General features: G+C 36.8%; 1 long non-coding RNA gene across 1 annotated transcript in view; it reads right to left on the bottom strand.

The window, feature by feature from the left end:
- Window positions 1-24,406, bottom strand: part of LOC148981996 (uncharacterized) — a 251,588-nt gene that overhangs the window by 208,043 nt on the left and 19,139 nt on the right. The window contains exon 2 of the long non-coding RNA XR_016155091.1: window positions 16,888-17,006. This is a non-coding gene — a long non-coding RNA (uncharacterized LOC148981996). The remainder of the gene's footprint in view (window positions 1-16,887; window positions 17,007-24,406) is intronic.

Genomic DNA, 24,406 nt, shown 5'->3' with positions numbered 1-24,406 from the left:
GGCGTAGTGCTATATAAGACCTTTCTATTACTACTGACTGCATATGAATGCACAAAACCCAGTAGGATAAAAAGGACGTGAGAGATTAACAACGTCCTTCTGAGCCAGAGATCATAAAAAGGAGTTGTGCTTTCCAACAAGTACTTGGTCAAAAATGTGTTGCTTTTAAAGCAGCCCTCATAACTACAAATTCATTAGAATAACAGGTTAGACATCCTATAACACACAAGCATGTACAGAGTAGAATGAATGATACTCCACTTTCAGCTTTTGAGTGAACTCTCTCAAAGTGAGCAGATACTAAATGACATCTGGGACGCAGCCAGAGCCTGAAACCCGCCAACAAAGAAAGACGAATAGAAACAATTAGATATAATCTCCTCCTCACCAATCCACCAGAGATCTATTTCACTCGGTGGAAATAAAGGCCATCAGATCATCTCTGGTAAAAGAAGCAACGAGAAACAAAGAATAAAAGTGACATTTAAGACAGGTTTGTTGCATTGGGAGGATGATGATGTACCTCGCCAAAGAAGCTCAGTTTTAACATCCCATCGAGAAGCCTGTATTATCCTATCGGAACAGAAAACATCGAGTTCCCTCAGTTCCCGTTTGCCGCTTTCATCTCGACAAACCCATTACGTCCATATGAGATTATGTCTTCATCCACTTTCAGAGGTGACACAGATCACATGCAGAATTTACAGAGAGAGAGAGATGCTAATATTTATATAAGGGCAGGTGTTAATATTTGCCGCCATTAATTCCCGGATCTCTGCTTCAAGCGGGCTGAGCAGGCTTTGAGCAGACACAGGCCTTGCCTTGCGCCCAGGCCTCTTTTAAGAGTGCTGCGGTGTGTTTGGACAGTACTAATCCTGCCATAGTTTAGCCTGACACTGAGATCTTAGTGAGACGGACTCTCATGATAAAAATCAGGAAATGAGAACAGCAGCATCAGAAAAGAAAGGGGCTTTGTTTCCTTTATAAAAATAATCTGTTAACTAGACATGTAAGAAAATGTAAGTTGCTCATGCAAAAGTCTAGAGTGTTGTGGATGTTCAGTGACACACACAAAAAAAATCATAATCAACACAAAGACTTTGAAACCTTGCATCTTGAATAATTTGTAATCATTAGTTGCTTTTTCCTTATTTCAAGCATAAAGCTAGCTGGTTATTATACGATGTATGCATACAACACTAAATTTAAAAAAAAAAAGTATAACTTTTTTGGCAGTTTAAATTCTCTTTCTTTTTTTCCACATTTCATAATAGTAAAAAAAAAATTATCAAAAAACTTACTAAGATAATGGGCTTATTTTGCAAGCATTGTGAAATTAGGATAACATTATTATGAATTATAATTTAATATAATAATTTGTTAGTATTAGTTGTTTTTTCCTTGTTTCAAAGCATAAACCTCACTGGATATTCTTAGATTAATGCTTACAATAATTTTTATTTAGTTTTTGGCCGTTTAATACTTGTTTTACACATTTAGAATAAAATATATAATTATTAAAAATACATTTTCTAAGATAAAATACATTTTGCAAGCATGTATCTAGAATATGGTCAATTTGATTCAGCATTATATTTTGATACTATACTATACTATAATATAATAATGCAAAACCCATTAGGTTTTTTACCCTTATTTCAAGCATAAAACTTGCAGGGTATCAAACAATGAAATAAATAAAAATAGAGGTTTGTTAAAAAAAAATACAAGACTAACAAGTTGATATAAAAAATATAATACAATATACACCATAGTTGTTTTTATTATAATTTAAAGCCTAAACCTTACTGTGTATTTGATGTGTGCCTACAAAAATATGACAGTTTCATATTTAGAACTAGGCGCTTCAAATCCTTCAACAGTACTGATGCTTGTCAGCAGTAACAGCAATTATATGATCATAAATGCTATGATGTTGTTATAGTTTACAGTGAGGCGCTTTCTAAACTCTAGACTCTTTAATTCCTCAATGAAAGATGATTTTCTGTCAGATGTCATTTGTATTCCAGTGCTTAATTGAATCTGGGTTTGAGAAACGACCCGTTCGAACTTGAATCCGTACTTAAAACGGACAAGACAGACAGAGCTCGTCATCTTGTTTAACTCAAGGCATTGTGTGATGCGCCGACAGCAAAAGTAGCACTCCGTCGTGTCTTGACATCAAACAACAACCCCGTTACCACTACAATGAAAGAGCGACCCTCGGGAGGAATGACGCTTTGGGGCAAAGGTCACCAATAGGAACCTCAGCTCTCCTCTCTCACACAAACACAGACAAGCACACGTACAAATACGTTCATTTTCTCATTCATGTAGCTGCCTGAGGCGCAGTGGAAGCGGTAATATTTATATGGTTCCTCTGCTGTTTTACGCCCGCAGCAGACGCAGCAGGCTGAGTCTCTCCACCGCCCTGATGACTGCCATAAAATCAGCTGCCATAAAAATTGATTTGAAGCGAAAGAAAGAAAATGGAGACATACTCCAAAATAATTATACACATGAACGCTTAAACGCCACCACGGTGACGCTGCGTGAGTTATGGCACATATTTACCCACAACACACCACTGTGACAGAGTACACAAATTTTTAAAGCCTTTGTTATTGCGTTCATCTGTCTTCATGTTCTAAAATCAGCTTGATTCTCCTGCTTTTCTGACACTACGTTTGTGCTACTATGGGTATATTTTAATGTTACGTATTTCTGCGTAGTTTCCGTTATGATCTGTGTTTGTTTGTTTGTGAGACGGGCCTGTGATGGCTCTATCCACAGTGGCTCACAGTGGGGACGATATTGCTCACAGTCAGTAAAGCCTTTGAACGGCTGCCGTGTTGTTCATTAGCAATGGCGATTTGTTCGGATCTAGCACTCAATGAAAGAGGAAAGGCGTCGTATTTGTAAACATGCGGTAAGATACTCGAAAGTCAGCTAAAACTCCCTTAACACAACCAAACAGAATTGTGCAAAACAGACACAACAAAGCCAGATTTCCAGACAATTATAGACTTATGAAAGTCAAAATCTATGTTAAAGTGGTAAGTTAATGTATGCAAATCTGGTATGAGCAATCGAATGAACTAAAATACAAATCAATATTGTATCTTGGCCTTTTAAAAGTAGGTTACTGTATATATCCAACTATATTCAGTATTATGAGTTTAAGCATAAAACCTTTAAGTAAAAATAATTGAAGGAAGAAAGGAATACATGATATATATATATATATATATACACACACACACACACACACATACACAACATGTCATATCACAACATGCAAAAAGCAAGAATAAAAATGCAATTCATCACATTGCTACGATATTTATTGTCATACAAATTGTCATGTATTGCATTACACTGATTTTACCATGGTTGAGGGTATATTACTTCACACCATGCCTAACATAACGGCCATAAAAGAAATAAACTGATGTTGAGTATTTCTCTTCTTCTCTTTCACTTATACTGACAATCCTGCAGAATTTGTGGTTTTCTCCCCTCCCCGTCTCTCTCGTCTTCCTTTACTTCCTTTCTTCAGATCATATGTAATGTGCTTCATCACTCAGTTGACTGTGGCCTCTATGTGACCGTGCAGAGTTCAGGTAAACCAGAGCATGTCCTTGATCTGACTCCCTTCACTCATTTATCAGTCTCTACAATTCCTCATTCAGTCACACTCACATTTCTTTCTCTCCATAACACACTTTTCTCTGTTCCCATCTGTATCTATCCCACATATATGCAAAATGCAGGCATAAATACACAGAAACACATCTTCTATTTCACACAGTCATCAGAAATTTTCATTAGGAGTTTCATTAGGAGCATAATTTCACATATACAACGTGTGGGTTGGTCAGACCTGGGATAGTTCACCTAAAACTCTCAAAGCTGCTGTTGTTGTTTTTTGTCCAAGTCAATAGGGTTGATTTGAATCAATGTTGTTCTAAACTAGGGCTGCACAATATATCAAAACAAAATCAATATTTTTTAGCAATACTAGCAATAATAATAAGCAATACTCTGTATTTACACAGAGACTTTACTGTGAATCGAGCTGTTCTGAGATGCCGATATCATCAGCTTCACTCTGAAACCGACTGTATATATTTTTATTTTGCCATTTACCAGTCAAGATTCAAACTTGATGTTTTCACCATTTGAAAGTGAAGAAATTAAGTAAATTTTAGTATTGTAATTTTACACAATCACAATTTTTTTATTTTTTTTATTTAATAATAACAATTAAATCATAATTATTATTTTATAGTCATATTCAATTGTTCAAAAACAGAATTTGGACTATGGAAACTCAAGTGTAAAGAGAAATAAAATAATAAAAATAATAAAAAATTGAATACCGGAAGGTGTATTTCGGTGTTGCACAGAAGTCACAAATAATGACAGAATTGAAATTTTATGAAATGTCCCTTAAACAAGAGGTGGACTGATTACTTGATGTACTTCATTGGTATTCCCTGCCTTCCCTATCATCCAATCAAAGGCCAGAAACGCTCTTTAAGCCCCTCCCTTCACGTTTATTTTCTTGTCCAAACCTTGTAGAACAACTTGAGCAGTTTCTTTTGTTTGTCTCTGATTTACCTCTTTATCTCAATGGCTCTGGTTATCTTTTTTGGCAACATAAATGGTTCGATAAAACCAATTTAGCAGCTGTTGCATAGTGTAAAGACTTCATTCCTGCTCACTTCCAGTGACTTAAATATAAAGCGGACACTGTCTGGTGTATCCATCCCACCAGCAGCTGACAAACAAAGTAACGAAAGACTAAGCGTCAACAGCACTTGTATCTGCTCTTATCCTGCCATCTTGGTCCTGTGTCCATCTCTCTTGTATTATCTTGCCCTTTCCATTCATCCTGCTAGATGGATGCCTCTAAAATCGAGGGGAGATAGAGGCGCGGTTCACGGGGGGATTGCCTGGTGTCATCGGGACAATAACGACCCCTTTACCATGGTGATGAATGATTGGCGGTTTACTGTGTGATTTGTAGGGGGCGGGAGAACAAGGTGCGATGGAGGCCACGGATGGACGAGGCGCTAACGGATAGATTTTTTCTTTCTCCTACTATACGAGACCCGTCCCGCCATCACCTAAGGCCAAACCTCAAATTCCTAGACAGAAAGGAGGGCCGATGATAGATGAACGTAGGTGAACAGGGGATGCTAATGAGATCTGACAGATCTGTCAAGTCAGGGTCTTTGTTCCATTCCCGCCACTTTGTTTTAGGAGTCCTGGCATGTGCAGACACACAAAAAGGCATGGTGAGGAAAGATGGCTGACTGAAAACGTGAAAACTCTGCTGTTGGTAAATTATCATTTGTTTAAAGTTCAGATAAATGTTTTATCATGCATCTCATCTGCGTCTGTCCATTCATCCATCAGTCCATCTGTGTCTCTCTGTCTGTCTGTGTCTATCTAGCTATCTGTCTATCCATCTACAATATATGTCTGTCTGTCCATCCATCTGTACGCCTGTCTGTCCATCCATCTATACGCCTGTCTGTCTGTCCATCCATCCTCTACAGGTCTGTCTATCCATCTATATGTCTGTCTGTCTATTCATCTATATGTCTGTCTGTCCATCCATCTATGTCTGTCTGTCCATCCATCCATCTATGTGTCTGTCTGACTGTTCATCTATATGTCTGTCTGTCCATCCATCTATATGTCTGTCTGTGTCTATCTAGCTGAATGTTATCTGTCCATCCATCTACAGTATACTGTATGTCTGTCTATCCATCTATGTCCATTAATCCGTCTATCTGTCTGTTTGTCAGTGTCTGTCTGTCCATCATCTATCGGTCTATCTGTGTCTATATATCCGTCTATATACCTATCTATATGTCCATCTGTCTATCCATCCATCTATCCATGTGTGTCAAATTTATCCATCCGTCTGTCATTTAGTATTATTTATACTATTATAGTATTACTATTGAAGTAGTATTTATTAATATTTTGAATTAGCTTTTATTTATTTTTACTTAAAAATAAACTTACTTATTTTAGTTGGTTTCCAATGCAACATTTTTAATATCAATTCATTTAAATTATACATCTTTGTAGTCAAATTCAAATGGCAATCTTATTTTGTTTGTTTGTTTTTTAGTTTGTTTTTGTATTCAGTTTTCTTCTCTCCTGAAAAAAACAGGCTGTTTTATGCTTATTTGGTGGAATACATGCTTATGAATATGCTTATGTTCTGGAAAACACAAGGAAAGCTGGTGACTTATCATGTTGGTCTTATCAACAAGGTTGAAGTCAGTGCTTGACATTCAAAGTGAACGCCAGGTACGCAGGTGCCTTTAGTAGCATGAGGAGCTGCAGGTGAAGGGACAGATGAAAGGAAAAGTGTAAGATCAGAGTTTTCATGTAGTGGGGTCATTCTGTGGGGTAAAATTACCCTCATCAAACTTTGAGGCCAGTCGGTTTCACCTTGACCAGATCTACTTTCAAACAACTGAGGCTTCACATGCCACTTGCAGAAATTAAAGTGTAATTTGGCTGCAGGCAAATTTAGTCCTCTGAGAAACTCACTCATATGTAATGAATGACGCACCTGTTGCATAGCTTTGAGGTTATATAACTACACAGTACGCAACCTGAAGATATGTAATCCAATCTAAACTATGTTTATTATAGTATGTGGATTGTAGTATATTGTAGTAGTACTATGTGTAGTTACAATTATTATGTATAAAAATGTATTTATTTACACTACCAGTCAAAAGTTGCATTTATTTGATCAAAAACACAGTTAAAACAGTAATACTATGAAATAATTTTATAATTTTAAATAACTGTTTTCTATTTTAATATAATATAATAAACCGTAATTTATTTCTGTGATGGCAAAGCTTAATTTTTAGCATCATTAGCCTACATAGTTTTCAGTCACATGATCCTTCAGAAATAATTCTGATATGCTGGTATATATATATATATATATATATATATATATATAAAATTTATGTTTAACACTATTCAATCATTACTCAACAGTGCATAAGCTCATGGTATCATCCTCTGCTACAGAAGGCACAAACATACACACAACTGCTTGTCGCTAGCAAATTAATTTCATTATTGCCACTAGGGGGCAAATTTTTGTATCTAGAATGTGCAGAGATTTAAACAATGGTAGAAAAACATACAAGGACCACACACTAAAACATCATATCAAATAACATTTGCACTCAGCCATTAGAAAAACATGCACAGAGCCATTTAGACCTCAAATGTATGCATTGTTACTGGTTTGCTTGAGCGACTCATTGGTCAACACCAGACTCATCTGCACAGAGGCAGTCACATCAGAGACGGCCACATCTCTCTCTCAGTCTTTCACTTAAGTGATTCCCAGTAACACGATTACACAAACACATACTGATACTCAAATGATGGATATGATGAACATCACTGACAGCATCTGATCCCATCCAACACAATCAAAGATTGGAAATGGAGATTGAAAATAAATCAGATACTTTAAAGGGGTCATATGATGCCATTCTTGTACAAGTTAATATGAATGTTTAGAGTCTAAATGAAAACTTTGTAATACACTTTTATTAAAAATTCGCATTAGTATTTTAAGAAAACACCATTTTACCTGGTCAAAATCAGCTCCTGTTTTCAGCACTCCGTTTCAGTGCATATTCCTTTAAATAATAAACCCCGCCCCTCTGTTTTGCGGGCTTGAACGCACATGGAGTGTTGCCTTGACAACAGTTAAAGGTTTTGGAGAGAGAATGGCAGTGGGAGTCTCTGAGTAACCGCATCATTTTGAACCGGAGTCGCACCGCAAAGAAGTTCGAAAATCAAGGCTTGAGGACATTTCTGAATGGTTTATTAACGTAATGTTACTTTGATCTATCTTTGTATGCACTGGCAGAGTAGAGTAGTGAGATGCGAATGCTGTGTTTTACTGACAGAGTGACGTTACAACTATTGGTCATGAAAAACTTTTGATTTGCAAAGATTAATATAAAGATTTCAGCAGCAGCTTCTTAGCAAAACCAGCTTTATACTGATCCTCGTTTATAAAGCAGTCTGGTGAGAAATGATTCGCGCAAAAAGTATTGACGTTGATCGTAGGGAATATTCCCTTCGTAAGCAAAACTCAGCCACTACGTCTTCAGCGGTTCAAATTTAGGAACATCAGAATGATTTCTGTGTTTGGTATTGCACCCAAGAACAGAACACCACAATCGCTTAGACGCCATTCTGCTCCTATGATGACAGCTCGCTCAGGGCGGGTCTGTGTTGAAACACTGCTGTCAATCAACAACCGCGGGAGGGCGTGCGACCGTGTGGTCGAACAGCTCGATTTGAGGCAGGGGAAAACATATAAGGAGATAAAAACAAAACCACTGGATGGATTTTTATCATTGAATGATGGTTGTGTATAGGCACTGACAACACACACTGCAGAACAATCAACCGTTAAAAGTTCATGTACCATTATATGACCCCTTTAAGGGCCCACCAAAAAACCTTGATCTTCCTCTTTTGGGGATCTTTGACATTCTTCACTAAAACTGATTGATCAGGAATCACAACACACAAAGATCACACAATTCAAGATGCCAAACTAACATGGTTTCTAGTTGTTCTCTTAAAAAAAAAGTTACAAAATTGCTAGTTACAAGTTTATACATTTTTATAATAAGTTTAAGTTTTTTTCTAATTTATTATTTTTTTTTGTACATGTTTGTTTATTATTATGTTGTGTTTTTTTTTTATTACTTTTTGTATTTGTTCAGTATTGGCCAATGTAGGATATTTATTCAATATAAAAAAATAAATTAAATATTTCAACAACAAAAAACCCACAGGTATCAACTGATAAATTTCAATTTGAATATTTCAATTGAAATATTTTAGGAATTTAAACAGAATTTGAAATATTAGAAATGTATTTATTTTGTATGCACATTTCAGTGTTGTTTTCAGTATTGGACAATATTGGGCATTTACAAAAGCAGAAAAAAAAGCAGATAACCGATAAAAAAAATATTAGATGTTTAATTGGTTTGGACTATTTTAAGAATTAGATAATCATCTAGCAGTAACTTAAAGGGATAGACCTAAATTATGACAAAGATTCAGCATAGATTTACATTCACAAGACATTATTGGGAAAATGTATTCTCGTATTTTCCTTTTATCCATTTATTCTGCCTGTCTTTCTGTCAAGCATACGGCCTCTCTCTCCCTCTGCTCTGTTTGTTCAGTGGTCCCTCTGTACCTCTCTGCCTTTGTCAGAGCTAATGTTCTCAAATGGAGGGAAATTAAAGCAGGGAAGCCATGCGTGTCGCACACTAACTCTTCCCCCTGCGGGCCTATTGGTTTGCAGCATGCATACTGATGAAGGCACATAGTTCCTAGGCTTCGTTGCACCTTCACACCTCTGAGAGGAACCAGCTCGCTCTACACAGTCACATGCATGAAATATACATGCAGAACAGAGAGGGAGAGACGACCTGAATTTATTGAGGTACTCATACATATGAACAAATATGCACACAAACACACCAGTATGTTCATAAAGATTGCCTGTTGCACATAAAAATGCTACCCAAAACTTTAATATACACTGATATTCAAAAGTCTGAGTTGGTTCTGAATATCCAGGATTCAAAATCTAATTTAAACCTGGAAATGATGTTTTTGCAGACATGTGGTGATCATGCAGCTTATGACATTAAAGCAAAGGGAGGACAATCCAACTTGTGTGTGTATGTAGTGTGTGTGTGTGTGGGGGGGGGGGTGTAGGTAGAGGAGAAAAAGGTCAGTAAATGGAAAGCATAGTATGTATGTATTTATGTGTTAAATATACACACACGCCTAAATATATACTATACTTTCTATTTACTGACCTTTTTCTCCTCTACCTTCTCTTCACTTACAAATACAAAAACATACACTGAATGTGGGGCTACAGCGGGAGGTATGACAGTGTTGATTTGTGAGGTTTCCTGCTGCAGTGCTGTGAAGTTTGGGGACAAATCAATCTGATCCCTGCACAGACCTGTCTGCCTCTCCTATTGAAAAATTACCTCTCAGAACAGATCAACTGACACAAAGACAAGCTGTGTGTGTGTGTGTGTGTGTGAGAGAGAGAGAGAGAGAGAGAGAGAGAGGTAAGATAGTGTGTAAGATCTAAACAAGCATGTACGGGTGTGTGTCAGAACTAGAGAAAAATAACAATCCACCTAGCAGAAACTTGTAAAAATGTTAAAGTTCTTTTTAAAAAAAAAAAAATTTCCCTCCTTGAACTGCCACCTTAACGTGGTGGAGGGGTTTGAGTACCCGAATGACCCTAGGAGCTATGTTTTCTGGGGCTATATGCTCCTGGGAGGGTCGGCAAACAGGTCCTAGGCGACGAGTCAGACTAAGAGCGGTTCAAAAACCCCTTGTGAAAGAAAAAGATTCAAGGACCGTGACGTCGCCCAGTATGGCGCAGCCGGGGCCCCACCCTGGAGCCAGGCCCGGGGTTGGGGCTCGTATGCGAGCGCCTGGTGGCCAGGCCTCTCCCCACAGGGTCCGGCCGGGCTCAGCCTGAAGGAGCGACGTGGGACCGCCTGAAGCTTCCTTGGGGGCAACCATTGTAGCAAACCTTCACCTGCTGTTAGCATTCCATTGTCTACCATTCATTTTGGCGTCATTTGACAGCGAATAACTTTACATCTGAGGCATCCAAAGACTCAATTTGTCAATTATTTATTTCCAAAGAAACACGACAATGTATAAAGGCTCCATTACATTGTATCTTACGTTATGCCCCCATTGAAGTCATTTTTTGTAAAAATAGGCTAACGATTGCATCATAACCACGGGACTCTGTCGCACAGTAGATAAATTACCGTATTGACCGAAGGAGAAGCTCACAGACAATCTTTTACTGTCTATGAGGCAATCGAGGGGACATGGAGGTATAAAGTCAAGGGAGAAGCCCATAGATGATAATAATAATGATAATACATTTAATTTTTATAGTGCTTTTCAAGACACTCAAAGACGCTTTACATTTGTTGGTTTACATCGATAAACCAAAACAAACAAGCTATATAGACATGGTTACATAACTAACACCAAAAATACAAATAAAAAAACCCACAAAAGATACATGGACAAGCAGATGCAAAATCAAGAGAGGTGGAAAAATGGATGAAGAATGAAGAACTGGAAAAGTCTGTCAATGGGAAAAAAGCAAGTTCAAAGAGGTGAGTTTTGAGGGCCTGTTTAAAGGATGTTAAGGTGGTTGACTGTTTGATGTGTTCAAGGAGGGCGTTCCAGAGGGTTGGAGCAGCAGCTCAGAAGGCTCTGTCGCCCCAAGTCCGGCGCTTATTTCTGACGTTCTTGAGGGGTCTCCAACACGTCGCTCGCAAGCAACCAGTAGCTCATGGCCTGATTAAAGGTTGCTCACCAAGGGGCTGTTCACATATCCCGTCTTTTAGGTGCTCAAGTTCGTCATTTCATAATTGAAGCGATGCGCTTTTTCAGGCGCAGCAAGATGAAAAAATCTCAACTTTTCAGAATGCCGCAAGCGCACTGCAGTTCATGTGACAAGAACTAACCAACCAGCTTCACCCTTTCCGCAACAACATTGAAAGCTCAGTCAACATGAAGGATGGGGGTGCACCCAAACATTATGGCTGCTTTTTCTTTTCTCCATAAATACATTTTGTAACAGAGCTACAGCAAGTGTTTTTCAGTGGTGGAAATCCAGTAGCCACAAAAACTCCTCTGTCGTTGTAGAGAGCGCAGTGCATGGTAGCATAGCAATGACTGATGCCACTGGAAAATCAGAATGAATTTTACTATTAATTATAAAAGATGAGCTAATGTGAATTTATCTTTTTTGACTCATTCTTTTTATAAAAATGATTTAAAGGCTGAAATATGTGAGGTTAACCTATCTTTTTATAAAACCTTTTTTGTCAATTTTATTTGAACTTTTACATGTTAGTAAATAACATGTTGCAAGACACTCCTTTAAAATCTGACCATCATTTTTAATGTTATTATTTTAATGTTTATGTAAACAAAAAGTGCATATTGATGCTTGTTTTTTGACATAAAAGAGAGAGAGCGAGAGAGAGAAAGAGGGAAAGAAAGAAAGAGGGAATGCTCCAATAGTACTACATTAATTAAATTAATTACTCAAATCAAATGTAGTAATACGTAGGTCTAGGTACAGCCTGAGACATGCACATAAAAAAAAAATTGCCTTCTACAGTTTTGTTTTGTTTTTCCCTCCATTGTACCAAACTCGTGTCGAACCGTGATGTCTGATGAACCGAACCGTGACTTCTGTGTACCGTTCCACCCCTAGTTTCTACTATAAAGCAGCTCTCCAGTTCATGTTTTTACTCGCAAACATCTGATCTTGATGGACTGAACAGAATAAATCAACCAGAGATGATTTCCGAGTCAAAGACGGAGACACAGTTAGTTCAAGGTGTTTACCAGCCGGAGCAAACTTTTCTCGAAAACTCACTTTGGCAAGCTGTTTCGAATTTCCGAAATGAACTGTGTTTTGGCCTGATTTTCTTCAAAACGACATTAGACCAGTTCATTCTTCGATTCCGCTTTAAGTATATCGGGACTTTAAACCACACACTGATAACAGACAGACAACTCCAGAATGAACAGAACAATTAACCCTTGTGCTGCATTAGATTTTTAACACCGTTGAGTGCATTAAGGACCAAAAATGGCCACATATTAAACATTGCCTAAAATATTATATATTATTATTATTTTCCACTTTTACCAAGTTAAATCTTTTAACCAGCATCAGTCCTCATCATAACTACCAAAAATAAATAAACTAAATGCAAAGAAAACTTTAGATTTGGATTATCACAGTCCCACTTTGCAAAAAATCCCACTTAGCGCGTTAGAGACCAAAAATGGCCACCTATTAAACATTGCCTATTGCCTAAAATAAGGTGCATTTCCACCCATAGGGAATAAATATGTAGTGACGTCATCTGGTGGAATACACTATATAATGCAAATATAATGCTTTTGCTTCAAAATGAAAGCATGTTTGTGCAAAAATCATGTTTCATGTATTACTGACAGCCTCAGATTTAAACAACGTTTTAATGGGTTTCAATGGGCCATTTTTGGTCTTTATGGTGCTGAGTGTTAGTATTTGATCTACACAGTGTGTGTTATACATATTTTGCAAAATGGGATCACATTTTTTACATGTATCCAAAAAGTCACAATTTTGCCAAATTTCATACCATTTGCATTAAAACAGCCAAAATGGTCAAAGAAATTAAACTGCAAAAGACCAAAAATGTCCCTAATGCAGCATAAGGGTTAAAAACTACAAGACAGAGCACAAAGAAATAAAACAGAATGCTGGTGTATCAAGATGTGTTTTTCAAAGTTGAATCATTTTAACTTGACACACCATACAGTTAAAACAGCACTCATGGATCGGGACATTATAAAACAATGTGAAGCGGCCTTTCTGTATGTGTACACACACCAACAACAATCTGTCTATATATTAATCTGATTGATTGTAAGCTGTCATTGAGTTAGGGAAAGGCCATATATAAAAATGATTATTAAAAAACAAAATAAATCTTGCAAACAGAATACAAGGTCACATCTTGTCCGAATGGCCCCTTAATTTATAGACATATTGACACTTGATTAAAAAAAATATACTGCTGTGGAAGATATGCATATAAAACAATATATGAACATATACCTTCCATGCATTGCTTTCATTTGGTACAATCATTTATTGCCTTTAAATCACTTTTATTTGCTAGTTTTCCTCAGCAAAAACTGATTTAATTAATTACCAGTTCACTTAATTTTAAATGGATTGATGTGTTCTTGTTTTTATAAAAGCAAAACTATTTCCCTTGAATTTCTTCTTTACATAACCGTCCACCCAAACACTTCAAAAACCAAGTGACCTATAACTTCACAAACATCTCTGTATTAATAATTCATTTCTGATGCTGAGCAACTCAAAACCAACAGACCTTCGACCCCTTAGGCTCTGCGCGAGCCTTAGTGCTAATCGCAAACTTTGCCATAAAACTTTTTTGACTAGTCACCCGCTCTGTTCCCCTCCAACGGCCCATGGCCGACCCTGTGGCTACACTTGTCCTCTCAGGCCGCCGGGGTCGGCCATGTTGCTCCGAAGTGGGTCCAGTCGCCCGCCTCCCTGGTGCTCGGGTAATGGGCTGGCAGGAAACCGGCTTCCTCCGAGCGCTGGAGACACTGTAAAACGTTAATGGCTCACCGTGGGGATCCGCGGTTGAGCCGGGGCCCCCGAACCAACCCCATTATTCATTAGACGAGAACGTTATTTATTGCCTCCCGGCACAAACACAACAAGCCAATTAATAATTAAGCATTTCTATCCGCCTCTGTACCAGCTTGCGCAGATGAGGAGGACAGAAGATATGAACGCGCGCATGAGATATTGGCGGTCGTGAGCTGCATAGCTTCAGCACTATTGAAGAAAACGCCAGTTAAGACCCAACCATTGTCTGGAGAGACTCAGAGCCAAATCCAAATGAAGCGGAACCATCGCTGTGGCTTCTGTCCAAAACCTAGTGCTCAAAATCCAGCCTCCTGTACATTTAGTAATGAACATCAATAAATAATGCCAATATAAATCTGATGAACAGGGTGGGATCTGGATTGAATCTGATTAAAAAAAGAATAGATGGAGAGTCATTTATCTCATTTCAACCATCTAAGGAGATCTGGATGCGCAGAATAAAACTACAAACATCTCTGCACAGGTTTTACAAGAAAACTCACATGAAGGGCTACATACAGGCATGCATATATGAAACTTGGCAACAGGGAAATACAGATATACCAAGCGGTCATGTTGACACTATGAGTGTGTCACATTACTAGTTAAAGGGGGGGGTTTACTGCTTTTTTTTCTTTGCATGATTCTGTTTATGGGGTGCAATATAACATGTATTTGTGGTTTTTCTTTTTTTAAAAGTCTTATTTTTCATAAACTTCGCCTTTATTGTAAGCCGTGCTCTCCTGAACGAGCGGTTGACTTCCTGAGTCAAGCACTCCCTCAGAAACAGGCAGTGGGCTCAGATTGGTTAGTTTGGGCTGGTGTGTGGTGATTGGCTAAACTGTCGCTCACGTTGTCCGGAAGGTTAACGGCCATTACCTTTACGGGCGAAACGAGTCTGCGCTTCGGTCCAGATGTAAATATGTGTAATCAGTTTGAGGCAGAATCAGACCGAGAAAGCGGCGATGAAGAGAGGCAAACAGAACTTTGCCAGAACAAAAGTTTTTTTAACTTTATACACGTTTGTTTTACACAATAGCATCTGACTGGCAACAATAGCAACTGACTGGCTGCTAATGTTATAGTCAAACAGCGTTGGCATTAGTTTACCTTCTTGATCAAATCGAAAGTAATGTCATAAAGCATATATACATGAAAAATACATTTACAACATTATTACTTATACAATTCAGGACCATAATGTTTGTACGCGTTTATAGTAGACACAAAATAGCATAACTAGTAGCCTAGTGGCTATAAAGCCAGCGCTGGCATTTGAAAAAATAAAACACAAGGCTATGTCTGTAATTATACATGCAAATACATTTAAAATGATTAAGTCTTAGCCTACTTACATGTTGTGGCCCAACAACTGCTGCCTCTGGTTTTAAAGTTGGAACTGCTTCATGTTTTAGAAACAGTTTCTTGTTGAATCCGGCATTGAATTCGTGGAGATTCTGGAAGCTGTCTTTCGTAAAATGTGCAGCAACGAGGGCTACATTACGATCGTCATTTTCAGGAACATAATCAAACATAAATTGTATCCATTGTTGTCGAAGTACAGCATCCGTGGGAAGTTCGAACACAGAAGACCTGACAGCTGCGTGAACACAACACACTCGACGAGCCGCAGAAATATGCGCATGCCCTTTTTTGCATTTTCCGGAAGGAGGGTTGATTTAAATGTGTGGGTTAGTGACATCTTAAACCCAGTTGTAGTCCCAATCGAGTCGTTTTTGTAGGCAATATACTTCCTGATTTTTAAAAGACGATATCTCTGCTTACACTGAACTTTCAGCGCTGCAACTTTGCAGATACTGTTCATGCACCAAAATCAACATTACACACTATTTAAAATGAAAAAAAGTGAAATCAACCCCCCTTTAAAGGTCACAATTGAAGGTCACCCAAATAAAACACATTAGTATCCAAAAAAAGGAGCCTAAACCTCAAATTGCATATTTTAAACTGTCATGGCTTCAGTCAGATTTACTGAATATAAATAGTTTATGTGCCTGTCACTGCAAGTTAACTCGAAATTCGAACAACGTCTTTTTCCTAATTCACAAAGCCTATATTGAAAAATATTGTGTTGATAAATTTTTTATAGTGCATTTTCGTCTTAGTGCATGTGCTTTGCAGGTGAAATAGACTTCCGTTAAAACTTAAAGACCTATATTTGTTTTAAACAGCAATTTACACAGCTAGTGAAAATACTTTTTTTTACTGTACAAAAAAACAAAATCTGCAAAGAAAAGTTCTGTAAAAAATCCTGCTAAGAAAAATCTCTGCAAACACAATAAATATTCATTTTCATGATAAATCGTAACCTAATCAAAATCGTGTGGAGAAAAATCCTGCGCACACAAACTTATTCAGTAGCTATAATATTCTTAGTATTTTTTTATTTACACATTCATTAATAAAGCTATGCATAGCTGTCTATGCTGAATGGACCTTTTTACGGAGTTAAATGCCTGAGTTAAGTTACTTTTTTCAGTCTACTCTTCCTGTAAGTGCATCAGCTGACCTACCTTCAAATCCAGAATTGATTTGGCTGTAGACAGGCTGAGGAGGAACCGGATGTTGTCCTTAGAATGAACCAAGGTCTGTCTCTGCTTCTGGTTAAAAGAATTCTGGATCAACTCCCTATCTGAAATAAAGTTACAGAACAATACAACTGAAGATTATGAAGAGAAGCTCATAAATTAAGCAGTGACTGTCTCAACACCAGAAAGTCATTCTCCATTACAGGAGTTTTAAAATAGTAAATACTTTTATTCAGCAAGGATGCCTTATATTGATCAGAAGTACAGTAAAGATGTTTCATAATTTTAAAAATGATTTCCATTTCTGGAAAAGCTGTTCTTTTTCCCCAAAGAATCCTGACAGTACCAATGTATCATATGGCAGACTGATCTCATGAAATGGCGTATGTATGACACGCCAATTCATATTTCCATTTTTGGCATGCTATCAACACGCATAATCGCTTTTCAGAGTGTATATGAATGCCACTGACCCCATCCCTAAACCTACCCGTCACTGGGGTTAATCCCATTTATGAGTCTTCCCCTACCATCCTAGGAAAAATAAAAAAATATCGCTCCCCAGATGTAGATCTACATTTTGCTTCATTTCGCTAGGACATTTAACGGCATGTACAGACACGCGGAATCACTTGGATATTTAATGGCGTAGACATCTCAAAATGCATATAGATAACACACCACTTGACTTGAAAGTGGCGTGTATGTTTACGCAAAAGTCATGATGTCATGTTGCATATGGTTTCCACTAAAATATTAATCATCACAACTGTTTTCAACATTGATAATAATCAGGAATGTTTTGGAGCATCAATATTGTCCTATTAGAATAATGTCTGAAGGATCATGTGACACTGAGGACTGAAGTAATGATGCTGAAAATTCAGTTTTGATCACAGGAATAAATTACAGTTCCTTTTTTAAAAATATATTCAAATAGAAAAAAGTTACAGGCCTATTTCACAAAATAAGTGTTTTACTATATTTTTGATCAAATAAATGTAGCTTTGGTGAGCATAAAATAAAGTTTATAAAGGAAAAAAATTTAATTAAATACATAATTATGTACATATAAACAATCGATAAATGAATAACAATTATTATTATTAAATGTAGATTTTCTCTTCAGTATTGCAGATATTGAACTTGAGAGCCAAAAAAGTAATGAGTTTTAATTATCAAAAATACAAACAATTAAAAAAATAGTTTGTATCTTTAAAAACCACCTTAGCTCAAACATCGTCAGGGACTCGTGCCCCCCTCAGTTTTAAAGGCCATGACGCTTCTGAAAGTAGACATTCAATTTCATGGCATATGAAGTTTACACTGATTTCAATGTTTGTGGCGCATCATTCTAAAGGTTTTTGTGTGGAGTTAGGGCAGTACTCGTTTTTTTGCCTATGTGTGCATGTGTGTGTTGCTCATTTGAGTTTCTGCTCGATTGGTCAGCCTAATGTGGGCAGGCTCTGTCGCCCCTGGTAATTGTGCTCATTTCATTTTGGCAGCCTGCGAGGAACCTGTCCATCACTACAAAGTATAATATATAACACTTATTCAAAAGAGTGTGTGTGCTCGTCTGTGAGAAAAGGGAAAAAAAATAGGACACCAAACGCGTGTATGAAGACATAAGCATGTGGATGGATGTTTATCAATTACACACATGACATTACATAAATATATTTAAGAAGCTTGTGAGAGAATAACAAAACTGCCATTAGAGAGAATAACTAAAAGTAATGATGCTTTATTCTAGCTTTTATACAGCTTACTGTAACTACAGGCTGGCTTTAACAGATACAGTCTCTAATGATTAAGAGTGTAGAACAACAAAAAGCTACGTTGCTATTTTTTTATTTTGCACATGCAACTTTAAAAGCAAGAAAACTACTGAGGCAAGGAGTCAAACACAAAGCACTGGTAATTCTGATTCAATTGAGTGAATCGGTTCATTGGGATGAATCTTTTAAATGAACTAGTACGAAAATAACTTTTTTACAAATAGCTAATATACTAGTGTGATTGAAATAAACATCTGATAAGTAATATACTGGGAATTTTGATGGCTTATAACTTCACTTGCGACGTGGCTTGGCTGCAGTGATATAATCAACCTCATCATCATCATCATTATTGTTGTGAAATCTTTTCATTTGCTAAAAAAAAACAAAAAAAAACAACATTGCTTCCATGACTTGGAGCAAAAAGGCTGGATAATTAAGTTTTAAGACGTGCTATAAATGTGTGTGAGAGGATGTGCATCTGTGCATACGAGTGTGTTTGTGTGTGTTGTAGCTCATCTCTCCTGGCCATATGGGGCACAGGAGAGGAACCCTGCACACAGATGGCGGATCGTACAGCATTTTCTCTTCCATCTATCTCACGATCATCTCTTTTATCTCTCTCTCATACACACTCCCACAGTCAACCTCCATCCACACACACACACACACACACTCTATTTCGCTATCTTTGTGAGGACTCTCCATATAGGCATAATGATTTTTATACAGTACAAACAGTATATTCTACCCCCTAACTCTAAACCTACCCATTTATTAATCCATTCCCTTATGGGGATCGCTGGCTGTTCCACACAATGAAGGTGATCTCAGGTTTTACTATCCTTGTGGGGGCATTTGATCCTTACAATGTAATAAAAACCTGTACACACACACACTTTCTCACAAACCGTCAACTTTCATGCACACACAATTCTCAATATTCTTACACTACTAAACCCACTCCTATTCCACCATCCACATATAAGGATAGTTGACATGAAATTTCACTGCACTTAATCTAAAACCATAAAATACGCCATTTGATTATTGTGTTATGCCATTTTTCCTTATATCTACCAGTTTTGGGGGTAAAGCATTACAAGAAACTTAAGTTACATTCTGTAATCAGATTACTTTTTTTAAATTATCAAGTAAAGTTACTTAAAACGCATTAATTTTTTAATTTGAAACAAAATGTCAGTTACTTTATATTCATTTCACTTCTGATGTCAAAGGGCCTTTAGAATAGAACTTTTATTTTTTTCTGGCATTAAAAAACAAGCGAAAAAGCCCAGCCTAGGTGAGAAAAGTAACCTACTACATTACTTTCCATAAAAACTAACCAAGTAATCCAATTAGTAACTTTTTAGGGTGTAATGCAATATTGTAACTAATTACTTTTAAAAGTAGCTAACTTTCCCCAACACTATCAACTTCTATTACAATTTCTTAATATGTCCAATTAATAACATATATGTGTCCTATATTAATAAAAAAAAAGAAATTAAAAAGAAAAAAAGTAGGTGACAGTCATAAAAATTAAAAAAAATTATGATATATATGATAAAAAATTATATATATATATATATATATATATATAATTATTTATCATTTAAAAATGTAAACAAAATTCTGAATGTCTTAGTATTTAGTTGGAGCACTTTTTGCAGCACTCAAGCAGCAAGAAATCAACAAGTTTGTGCAAAACCTGATGATCATGTTCTCCAGCATGATTTGTGATTATTCAACATTTGTGATCTTCTTGAGCTTCAGAGGAAGCAAAATCATCTGACCTTCTGTAAAATGTAGATCACTTTACAAAATTGCTTTTCATGATCAATGGATTGTTCAAAATCTTACATATTAAATATAATAGTATACAACTTTAATTTTTAAATACTTGATTCAGGTTTAAATGATAATGTTAAGAATATTTACTTTTTGGACCCAGAAAAAAGGCATTAATTTACAAGTTAATAACCTTCACCCAGCTCTCTGTCACTTCATAATGCATTTATCACGTATAGCCTATTCATGGAAATTGCATAATTTACAATCTTTACACCAACAGTTATGAAGATCTATTGAGTCTTAACTCGCAAACATCATTAGAAATCTTTACCTATCAGCATCATGGAATTAAGACAGATTCTGTAAGATAAGAATAAGAATAAATTCCACTTCAAAACTGAACACACACACACACACACAGGCAAATGTCACTGTATTAATTTCATAGTGGCTCATCATTTTGATGAAGTAAAAGAGAGGGGGGAGAGGGAGGACAAAACAAGCTGTGCACAGCCGGGAGGGAGAAAAATATCACATTTTCCAGGTGATGAATTTTTCCAATTTCTCGCAGACAAGTACATAAACTCGTTCAATTAGGAGCAGAATCTGGAAATGAGGGACTGTGGACGGTTGGAGAGCCCGAGCCCTGATGGCTAATTTTATTGAGTGGAAAATTGAATCAAATTGTTTCATTGAAACAATCAGCCTGTACTCCTTTTATTCCACTCAACATAGACACAAGCTAAAATAAATAAAGAAATAAACAAAAAACACCACCACTATACGGTTCACACTCTTTTCTTAAATGGATCAATTGAGAGTTGAGAGCTCAAGAGCCCAAACTTGCACAGTCTGTCACTTCCCTTTGACAAAATAAGATGCATATGATATTAATCAGATTAAATTAAAACCAACAGATTTCTGACAGAGGAGACATAACACTGGTCATTTCCATGCATGCGGAGCCGACTCGGTCTCTGTCCTCAGCGGGACATTAGAGCGGGTCTTTGGTGCCCTTTAACTGTAAACTGTCCATCTGTTCTACAGCGTTAAGCTTGCCAGCGCTTCCCTCCGAGGGTCACATATTGAGAAGCAGACATCAGAAGAGAACTCCTTGTGGTTTCACATGAATACATTTCACCAATGAGATCCCCTCTAATAATGAGACTTCATTCTGTATTAGCAATAAGTCCAAAAGGAGTTGGTCTGTGTAACAGACCCTGCAGAAATAACTTATTTATGTGGCCATTATATATTTTATATAATATAATAGAAGTGGAGAGAGCTAATGTATTCACCAAGCTCATAGGCCTGCATCCAAATAAATATGCTGTGAAATTAAATATTAACCACATGAATACATTACATTTATTTAGTGCAATAACTTCTGTTTAAAAAAAAAAAACAGGGAATTTTTATTGAGCCCTTTATCATGGTCTTCTACTTTCATGGTCTTGGCTTTAGAAATACTCTAGAAACATTTCCCATTACGCATGATCTCATAGTCATTAACATAATCATCAGTGCATATATTATTATTATTACTTTTTCACTAATTTATCACAATTTCCACTGGCCAAAGCTTAACCACACTCTTAAAAAATAAGGATCTAAAAGGGGGTATTCGCAAGAAAGGCATAGAAGCAACATTTTTGATTCCCCAAAGAACCTTTCAGCTAACAGATCTTAAAAGAAAGATTTTTCTTCACAATGTGAAGAACAACTTGATATAACGCAAAGAAACTTTCTCTTAAAGAACATTTTGTGCAAGAAAAAGGCTCCATGGATGTTCTTCATGGAATTGTTGATGCTAGTAAAGAACCTTTATTTTTAAGTGCCAGTTTAAAAAGGTAAAAGTCTAGTCTTCTGCTTTCAATATCTAGATTTAAAGGGCCCCTATTAAGGATTTTTGAAAATTACCTTTCATGCAGTGTGTAACATAGCTCTAAGTGAATGAAAACATCCTGCAAACTTTTAAATTTGAAAGTGCACCATAAGTTAGGTTATTGTCTTTCAAAAGTAATAGTCGACTGAGTCAATTAAATTAATTGTTTTTCAAACAAGTCATAAGCCGTTTCCTTGTGATGTCAAGATTAAACATTAGCATATTGCCTGCCCACTTATTGCTCAAGCAGACACCAGGGAAAACTTGAACCTCAAACCTGCAGCTGATTCCTGTGGAAACTGGGCAGCATCATGTCGAGAATCTCGGAGTTCAGTGCAAGATTCGTAAACTGCTTGATCTTGAAAGATGGTGTTCAAAATACTTAGTTTTGAGTTTCATATTGTGTTGGTCTCCTGCTAACTGGCTAATTCACATTATTACTGTCTCATGAAAATACTTCTGCTGATCAGATGTGGGCCACTATTACCTATAACTATATAAATCTATAAACGCAGATTGTCTGTTGTTCTCACTACTTTGAGGAAATATTTGTTTTACCTACGTTTATGTTACAACAGTCATTCACGCTAGAGCTCGGCTAATGTATACATGCACTGTTATTGATACAGTTTCCATGTATTCACCGCAATATATTGCATTGCTATGTCAATGGACGTTTCTGTTTTCGAAGCGTTGCACGTGGTAGACCAATCACAACAGAGTGAGCTGTCTGGCCAATCAGAACAGAGTAGCTCGTGGAATGGAGGGATTTAGAGAGATTGATTCATTTGGTGAGTCGTTTGAGAATCATTGAAAATGTGATGATGATGATGATGTGCAAATGTATATCATGAGGAAATTAAACAGTTTTTTTAACTTTGATGGATGTAAACATGTTGTAGGAGACTCCAAAACAACAGTAGAAAACTTTAAAATAGCATAATAGGCGCCCTTTAAATCATACCATCGCCATATTAAAAAAAAAGAGAGAAAATAATAGAAAATGGTCAAACATCATCCTGGACAAGAGTTCTGAAAACTAGTCTCAGCAATGAAATGATTTAGCCTACCCATGTAGTTTCTTGCCCAAGACAATAGAAATCAATGCGAGACAATGAAAAAGAGCTGTTCATATGTATGTTTACATGTCAGAAATACATCAGTAAATCTCTTAAATCCATGGCTAATTAGTGACAAATCAATAACACAAATTGGAGCATCTCTCCTAAGCTCATAAACCAGAGTAACCCACATAAACTGCTCAGTCGGCTACAGAATCAGCATAAACTACTGAAAGAAATGTGGAGATTTAAACTGGCACAGAATCTGTAAAGAAACTAAAACGACTGGGCCTAGTACCGTTCCCTCTCGGTGGTCCTTCACAAATTATAAAGATGTAGATTATATTGGTTTGCTTTAGACGACTCTGATCATTAGACTTAGACAAAGCTGTACTGTTCAAATCTGAAAATGCCTGATTTTTAAGTGGCGAATGGAGGAGTTTGTGGCCTCTTCTGGATTCGCTCCAGATAGTGCTCAGAAAAGTGGCACCTAGAAAAACATAGCAGTGGTTCAGATGTGTAACATTAGAACAAAGTCAACATTGATGCAGGAGCAAGAAATATTTGTCAAAAGTACTTTCAGCATTGTATTGCTGCCCAGGGAGAAGCACTAGCCCTGGCCTGGCCAAAAGATTGAGGTCAGAAGACTTTTTAAAGAAATTAATACTTAAGAGTTTTTTTTTATTATTATTATTCAAAGAATCCTAAAAAAAAGATTAAGCAGCACAACTGTTTTCAGCATTGCAAATAATAAGAAATGAGCTAATAATTAGAATGATTTCTGAATTATCATGCGACACTGAAGATCGGAGTAATTTGAAACATGCATGTGTTTTTTATTATTATTAAACAAAAAGGTCCGTATACTATAAGCTTTTGTTTCAGGTATCAAATTCAGCTGCTTTTTCTTTTTATCCCTCAAGGTTTTCAATCCATCTACGATTTATTCAAGTCCCATCATCATTAAACATGCCTGACATGCTAAC

This window comes from Pimephales promelas, chromosome 3, assembly GCF_988280905.1.
Source record: "Pimephales promelas chromosome 3, fPimPro1.hap1.1, whole genome shotgun sequence".
NCBI classification, from domain to species: Eukaryota; Metazoa; Chordata; class Actinopteri; order Cypriniformes; family Leuciscidae; genus Pimephales; species Pimephales promelas.
The sequence above is the reverse complement of the archived record's forward strand: the minus strand, read 5'-3'. Positions and strand labels throughout refer to the sequence as shown.